The sequence below is a fragment of the Triticum urartu genome, chromosome 1A, assembly GCF_056163025.1.
Source record: "Triticum urartu cultivar PI428250 chromosome 1A, HENAU_Tu73, whole genome shotgun sequence".
NCBI lineage: Eukaryota > Viridiplantae > Streptophyta > Magnoliopsida > Poales > Poaceae > Triticum > Triticum urartu.
Window position 1 is genome coordinate 36506914 of NC_141873.1, and position 8447 is coordinate 36515360.

The window sequence follows — 8447 nt, forward strand, 5'->3', positions numbered from 1 at the left end:
CCGGACCTTTTCCCCTTGTTCCACCTCTTAAATCTCGGGACGAGATTTCTTGTAGTGGAGGAGAATTGTGACGCCCGGATAATTAAGCTATAGTAACTCTCTACTAATGATGCCACGTCACCATTATTTATGTTGTTAAACTCGCGATGAATCAAACCCACTCGATGTTCAAATTTAAAATGGAGTCAAATGGTAAAAGTTTTCAAATGTTGAAGCTAAAATGTTCAAAGTGTGGCAAATAATCCTGGGATATTTTTCATGATGAAACCCATTTTTTTAACTATCTAATTGCCCTAAAACAATTAAAACAGGGCCAAGATAGTAATTTAAATGCTTTTCTAAATTATTTAAATTTCCAAAACTTTCCAATTGCCTCTCAAACTTTTTGTGGGAGTGCTATATATTGCAATGGTAATAACGTGACCAGATGAATATTTTACAAAAGCCAAATAGTGGCTAAAGAAAATACAAGACAGAAGAAAAGGTGATAACAGAAATGAAAACGAATAAAAACTAAAGGCTCCTGTGCACTTAAGCCCATTAGGAATAGTAGCAACGCAGCCCACCTCTAGTCTGCTTCATCCTCACGTACAATAGGCAGTGTGCGTGGCGCACATCAACACCACCATGGCCGTCGTTGCCGCCGTGTCGGCCATCCCATGGTTCGCCATGGTAGATAAGAACCCCCACGCCGCGGACAAACCCTAGCCCTCAGTCATTTCCCCCTTGCGTTGTTTCTTACTCCCTTGCGTAAATCCGAAGCTTCATCTTCGGGCCCTCGTCGATTCCGCGGCCACTGTCCTCCCCGGCGCACGGGAGGATGTCTAGGAGCTTCACCACCGTCGTCTCCTTCGTCCCTGACCAGTGAAACAAGCTGGGATGCCTTGTCTCCTCGCCATCTGGTCCCCTTCCCTGCCATGGCCGGTGCCGTTCGTCGTCAGATTCGCCGCGCCCGAGCGTCCACGCGCCTCCTAACCACGTCCAAGAGCTTCACGGTGAGCTCATCTCCCGATTCCCCTACTTTTCGCCCTCGATCTGTCTTTATAGGCGTCGCCCTCCAAGGACCAGTCACCATGGCCGGAGTTTGGCCCGTCCGTGCCCATGGTCGCGCCCGCATGTGTGTGTTGCTCCGGCCTAAGCCCCTGACCGCACGTAGACGACCAACCGCGTCGTGCCCTACCTCGCCACGGCCCATACTCGTCCGCCGCTGCCGTCCGGCCGCGTCCTGGCCGCCCCGGCCGTGCCCGCCGTCGCTAGCCGGCGCCGTCAGTGCATGCGACACCGCGCCCGGTGCTCTTGGCTGCTCCCCGCGCTGCTTGGCTGCTTCGCTGCTGTGCGGTCCCTGCTGCTCCCGCTAGCTCCTGCTTGCTGCCGCTCTAATCTGATGCGTGCTGTGTGTGTGTGTTCTGTAGGTGTGTGTGCAGTGTGTACAGCCTGTGTAGTGTGCCGTGTGTGTGTGGGTGCAGCGTGTGTGTGTGAGGCCATGTGTGTGTGGCCGACTGGGTCTCTGGATGAGGCCGGCCCTGTTTAGGTTAGTAGCTAACTAGTAGTAGTTAGGCTAATTAGTGATTAGGTGTAGTGTATAGGCCATATGGTTAGGTAAAAGATAAATTAGATAAAAATATGTAAGCCTATGACACGTGGGTCCCATTTAATTAGGTTAGTTTTATTTATTTTTAGGTACAGCCTATGACATATGGGCCACACATGCCCTTTTGACTAGTCAAATTGACTTGGTCAGTTCGGATTAAACTAAATATAATAAATCCAGAAATTTCAGAAAATACTTAAAACTTGGGAAAATCATAGAAAAATAAACGTAAATCTGATGAAAATACTTTGTACATGAAAGTTGCTCAAAACGACGAGACGAGTCCGAATACGCAGCCCGTTCGACCGCCACACATCCCTAGCATAGTGAACACGCAACTCTCCCCGTCCGGTTCATCTGTCCGAAAACGCGAAACACCGGGAATATGTTCTCGGATGTTTTCCCCCTTCACCGGTACCACCTCGTACCGCGTTAGGGCACGCCTAGCATCATGCTTTGTCTGGTCATGCATCGTCATGCATTTGTTTGCATTATATTTATTGTTTCTTTCCCCTCTTCTCTCGCTAGACCTCGAGACCGACGCTGCTGCTACCCAGTACTACGGTGTTGACGACCCCTCTCTCTTGCCAGAGCAACCAGGCAAGCCCCCCCCCCTTGATCACCAGATATCGCCTACTCTCCTCTATACTGCTTGCATTAGAGTAGTGTAGCATGTTATTGCTTTCCGTTAATCCTATCCTGATGCATAGCCTGTCATTGTTGCTACAACTGTTGATACCTTACCTGCAATCCTAAATGCTTAGTATAGGATGCTAGTATATCATCAGTGGCCATACATTCTTGTCCGTCTGCCATGCTATACTATCGGGCCGTGATCACTCGGGACTTGATCACGGGTGTATACCTATACTTTATACATGATACATGTGATGACTAAAGTCGGGTTGGCTCGAGGAGTACCCGCGAGTGATTCACGGATTGGGGGCTAAAAGGACCTTTGTCCCGACGGCCCTCTGGGTGGATCTTTCTGGCGGAGCGACAGGGCAGGTTGAGACCACCTAGGAGAGAGGTGGGCCTGGCCCTGGTCGGCGTTCGCGGTGTCTTCAAGATAACATGTTTAACGAGATCTCAGTATTTGATCTGAGTCTGGCTACTGGCCTATACGCACTAACCATCTACGCGGGGACAGTTATGGGCACTCGACGTCGTGGTATCAGCCGAAGCCTTCGTGACGTCAGCGACTGAGTGGCGCGCGCCGGATTGGACTGGAACGCCTGCTAGGCTAGGTCTGCTTGTGGCCGTGTTCGCAACGTGCGGGTGTGCAAAGGGCGATGGGCCCAGACCCCTGCGCCATGGGATTTAGACCGGCGTGCTGATCTCTCTGTTGTGCCTAGGTAGGGCTGCGACGTGTTGATCTTCCGAGGCCGGGCATGACCCAGAAAAGTGTGTCCGACCAAATGGGATCGAGCGTGTTGGGTTATGTGGTGCACCCCTGCAGGGAAGTTAATCTATTCGAATAGCCGTGATCTTCGGTAACAGGACGACTTGGAGTTGTACCTTGACCCTATGACAACTAGAACCGGATACTTAATAAAACACACCATTCCAAGTGCCAGATACAACCGGTGATCGCTCTCTCACAGGGCGACGAGGGGAGGATCATCGGTTAGGATTATGCTACACGATGCTACTTGATGAAATTACCATCTAGTCTCTTCTCCTGCTGCAAGATGGAGGTTACCAGAAGCGTAGTCTTCGATAGGACTAGGTATCCCCCTCTTATTCCGTCATTCTACAGTTCAGTCCATATATGATACCCTTATTCCATTTGATACCAATGCATACATATGTAGTGTAGCTCCTTGCTTGCGAGTACTTTGGATGAGTACTCACGGTTGCTTTTCTCCCTCTTTTCCCCCTTTCTATACCCGATTGCCGCGACCAGACGTTGGAGTCCAGGAGCCAGACGCCACTGTCGACGACGACTACTACTACTCGGGAGGTGCCTACTACTACGTGCAGCCTGCTAACGACCATCAGGAGTAGTTTAGGAGGATCTCAGGCAGGAGGCCTACGCCTCTTTTAATCTGTATCCCAGTTTGTGCTAGCCTTCTTAAGGCAAACTTGTTTAACTTATGTCTGTACTCAGATATTGTTGCTTCCGCTGACTCGTTTATGATCGAGCTCTTGTATTCGAGCCCTCGAGGCCCCTAGCTTGTAATATGATGCTTGTATGACTTATTTTATTTGTACAGTTGTGTTGTGATATCTTTCCGTGAGTCCCTGATCTTGATCGTACACGTTTGCGTGTATGATTAGTGTACGATTGAATCGGGGGCGTCACATAGATAATAGTTTTTGTAATCTAAAAATATAAAAACAGCAAGGTAACGAATGATAAAAGGGAGCGTAAACGGTATTGTAATGCGTTGAAACAAGGCATAGGGTTCATACTTTCACTACTGCAAGTCCTCTCAACAATAATAGCATAATTGGATCACATAACTATCCCTCAACATGCAACAAAGAGTCACTCCAAAGTCACTAATAGCTGAGAACAAACGAAGAGATTATGGTAGGGTACGAAACCACCTCAAAGTTATTCTTTCCAATCAATCCGTTGGGCTATTCCTATAAGTGTCATAAACAGCCCTAGAGTTCGTACTACAATAACACCTTAAGACACAAATCAACCAAAACCCTAATGTCACCTAGATACTCCAATGTCACCTCAAGTATCCGTGGGTATGATTATACGATATGCGTCACACAATCTCAGATTCATCTATTCAAACCAACACAAAGGACCTCAAAGAGTGCCCCAAAGTTCTACCGGAGAATCACGACGAAAATGTGTGCCAACCCCTATGCATAGGTTCATGGGCGGAACCCGCAAGTTGATCACCAAAACATACAGCAAGTGAAACACGTGGTATCCCATTGTCACCACAGATACGCACGGCAAGACATACATCAAGTGTTCTCAAATCATTAAAGACTGAATCCGATAAGATTACTACAAAGGGGAAACTCGATTCATTACAAGAGAGAAGAGGGGGAGCAGAAACATAAGATCCAACTATAATAGCAAAGCTCGCGATACATCAAGATCATATCACCTCAAGAACACGAGAGAGAGAGAGAGATCAAACACATAGCTACTAGTACATACCCTCAGCCCCGAGGGAGAACTACTCCCTCCTCGTCATGGAGAGCACCGACATGATGAAGATGGCCACCGGAGAAGGATTGCCCCCTCCGGCAGGGTGCCGGAACGGGTCTAGATTGGCTTTCGGTGGCTACGAAGACTTCTGGCGGCGGAACTCCCGATCTATCGTCTGTTCCGATGTTTTTAGGGTATACAGAGATATATAGGCGGAAGAAGTACGTCAGGGGGGCCACGAGGGGCCCACGAGGGTGGAGGGCGCGCCCAGGGGGTGGGTGCACCCCCTGCCTCGTGGCCTCCTCGTAGGTCCCCCGACGTGCACTCCAAGTCTTCTAGGCTTATTTCCTTCCAAAAATGAGTCCCTTGAAGTTTCAGGTCAATTGGAATCCGTTTGATTTTCCTTTTCTTCAAAACCCTAAAACAGGGTAAAAACAGAAACTGACACTGGGCTCTGGGTTAATAGGTTAGTCCCAAAAATGATATAAAAGTGTATAATAAAGCCCATAAACATTCAAAACAGTAGAAAATATAGCATGGAGCAATCAAAAATTATAGATACGTTGGAGACGTATCAGCATCCCCAAGCTCAATTCCTGCTCGTCCTCAAGTAGGTAAATGATAAAAACAGAATTTTTGATGCGGAGTGCTACTTGGCATAATTTCAATGTAATTCCTCTTAATTGTGGCATGAATATTCAGATCCGAAAGATTCAAAACAAAAGTTCATATTGACATAAAAATGATAATACTTCAAGCATACTAACTAAGCAATTATGTCTTCTCAAAATAACATGGCCAAAGAAAGTTCATCCCTACAAAATCATATAGTTTAGTCATGCTCCATTTTCGTCACACAAGAATGCTCTCATCATGCACAACCCCGATGACAAGCCAAGCAATTGTTTCATACTTTAGTAATCTCAAACCTATAAACTTTCACGCAATACATGAGCGCGAGCCATGGATATAGCACTATGGGTGGAATAGAATAATGAGGGGGTTATGTGGAGAAGAAAAAAAAGGAGAAGTCTCACATCAACGAGGCTAATCAATGGGCTAGGGAGATGCCCACCGATTGATGTTAATGCAAGGAGTAGGGATTGCCATGCAACTGATGCACTAGAGCTATAAATGTATGAAATCTCAACAAAGGAAACTAGTGGGTGTGCATCCAACTTGCTTGCAAACGAAGACCTAGGGCACTTGAGGAGGCCCGTTGTTGGAATATACAAGCCAAGTTCCATAATGAAAAATCCCCACTAGTATATGAAAGTGACAAAACAAGAGACTCTCTATCATAAAGATCATGGTGCTACTTTGAAGCACAAGTGTGGCAAAGGATAGTAGCATTGTCCCTTCTCTCTTTTTCTCTCATTTTTTGGGCCTTCTCTTTTTTATGGCCTTTCTCTTTTTTTTGGCCTTCTCTTTTTTTATGGACTTTCTCTTTTTTTTATTCCGCACTTGGGACAATGCTCTAATAATGATGATCATCACACTTCTATTTATTTACAACTCAATGATTACAACTCGATACTAGAACAAAAGATGACTCTATATGAATGCCTCCGGCGGTGTACCGGGATATGCAATGGACCAAGAGTGACATGTATGAAAGAATTATGAAAGGTGGCTTTGCCAAAAATACTATGTCAACTACATGACCATGCTAAGAAATATGACAATGATGAATGTGTCATGATGAACAGAATGATGGAAAGTTGCATGGCAATATATCTCGGAATGGCTATGGAAATGCCATAATAGGTAGGTATGGTGGCTGTTTTGAGGAAGATATAAGGAGGTTTATGTGTGATAGAGTGTATCATATCACGGGGTTTGGATGCACTGGCGAAGTTTGCACCAACTCTCGATGTGAGAAAGGGCAATGCACGGTACCGAAGAGGCTAGCAATGATGGAAGGGTGAGAGTGCGTATAATGCATGGACTCAACATTAGTCATAAAGAACTCACATACTTATTGCAAAAATCTACAAGTCATCAAAAACCTCGGCACTACGCGCATGCTCCTAGGGGGATAGATTGGTAGGAAAAGACTATCGCTCGTCCCCGACCGCCACTCATAAGGAGGACAATCAAATAACACCTCATGTTTCAAATTTGTTACACAACGTTTACCATACGTGCATGCTATGGGACTTGCAAACTTCAACACAAGCATTTCTCAAATTCACAACTACTCAACTAGCACGACTTTGATATTATTACCTCCATATCTCAAAACAATCATCAAGAATCAAACTTCTCTTAGTATTCAATAGTCTATATGAAAGTTTTTACTAATCTTGTATACCTAGCATATTAGGATTTTAAGCAAATTACCATGCTATTTAAGACTCTCAAAATAATCTAAGTGAAGCATGAGAGTTCATCTATTTCTTCAAAATAAAACTACCACCATGCTCTAAAAGATATAAGTGAAGCACTAGAGCAAACGACAAACTACTCCGAAAGATATAAGTGAAGATCAATGAGTAGTCGAATAATTATGCAACTATGTGAAGACTCTCTAACATTTAATAATTTCAGATCTTGGTATTCTATTCAAACAGCAAGCAAAGCAAAATAAAATGACATTCTAAGAATGGCAAACATCATGTGAAGAAGCAAAGACTTAGGATCAACCGAAACTAACCGATAATTGTTGAAGAAGAAAGGTGGGATGCCAACCGGGGCATCCCCAAACTTAGATGCTTGAGACTTCTTGAAATATTATCTTGGGGTGCCTTGGGCATCCCCAAGCTTGAGCTTTTTTGTCTTCTTAATTCCTCTCATATCGAGGTCTCCCTAAATCTCAAAAGCTTCATCCACACAAAACTCTACAAGGACTCGTGAGATAAGTTAGTATAAACCATTGCCAAAACCTTATCATACTCTACTATAGAAAATCACTAAAATTATTATTCAACATTGCATACTAAATGCCTCTGCATATTTAATAGTCCTATCCTCAAATAGAATCATTAAAGTGTTGGGGAACGTAGCAGAATTTAAAATTTTCTACGCATCACCAAGATCAATCTATGGAGTCTTCTAGCAATGAGAGGAAAGGAGTGCATCTACATACCCTTGTAGATCGTGAGCGGAAGAATTCAAGAGAACGGGGTTGATGGGGTCGTACTCGTCGTGATCCAAATCACCGATGACCTAGCGCCGAACGGACGGCACCTCCGCGTTCAACACACGTACGGTTGGGGAAGACGTCTCCTCCTTCTTGATCCAGCAAGGGGGAAGGAGAGGTTGATGGAGATCCAGCAGCACGACGGCGTGGTGGTGGAAGCAGCGGGATCTCGGCAGGGCTTCGCCAAGCTCTAACGAGAGGGAGAGGCGTTACGGGGGGAAGAGGGAGGCGCCAGGGGCTTGGGTGCGCAGCCCTCCCTCCCCCCTCTTTATATAGGGGTCCAGGGGGGCGTCGGCCCCTCTAGATCCCATCTAGATGGGGGGCGACGGCCAAGGGGGTGGCTTGCCCCCCAAGCCAAGTGGGGCGCCCCCCACCCCTAGGGTTTCCAACCCTAGGCGCAGGGGGAGGCCCAAGGGGGGCGCACCAGCCCATCAGGGGCTGGTTCCCCTCCCACTTCAGCCCATGGGGCCCTCCGGGAAGGTGACCCCACTCGGTGTACCCCCGGGACCCTTCCGGTGGTCCCGGTACAATACTGGTGACCCCCGAAACTTTCCCGGTGGCCGAAACTGGACTTCCTATATACAATTCTT

The 8447-nt window shown here is 46.5% G+C and overlaps 1 long non-coding RNA gene across 1 annotated transcript; it reads left to right on the plus strand.

The window, feature by feature from the left end:
- Positions 1-396: 396 nt before the first annotated feature.
- On the plus strand, positions 397-3804 carry LOC147988831 (uncharacterized). Its single transcript, XR_015598684.1, has 2 exons — positions 397-995; positions 3498-3804. It is a non-coding gene; the product is annotated as an uncharacterized LOC147988831 (long non-coding RNA).
- The last annotated feature ends 4643 nt before the right edge of the window (positions 3805-8447 follow it).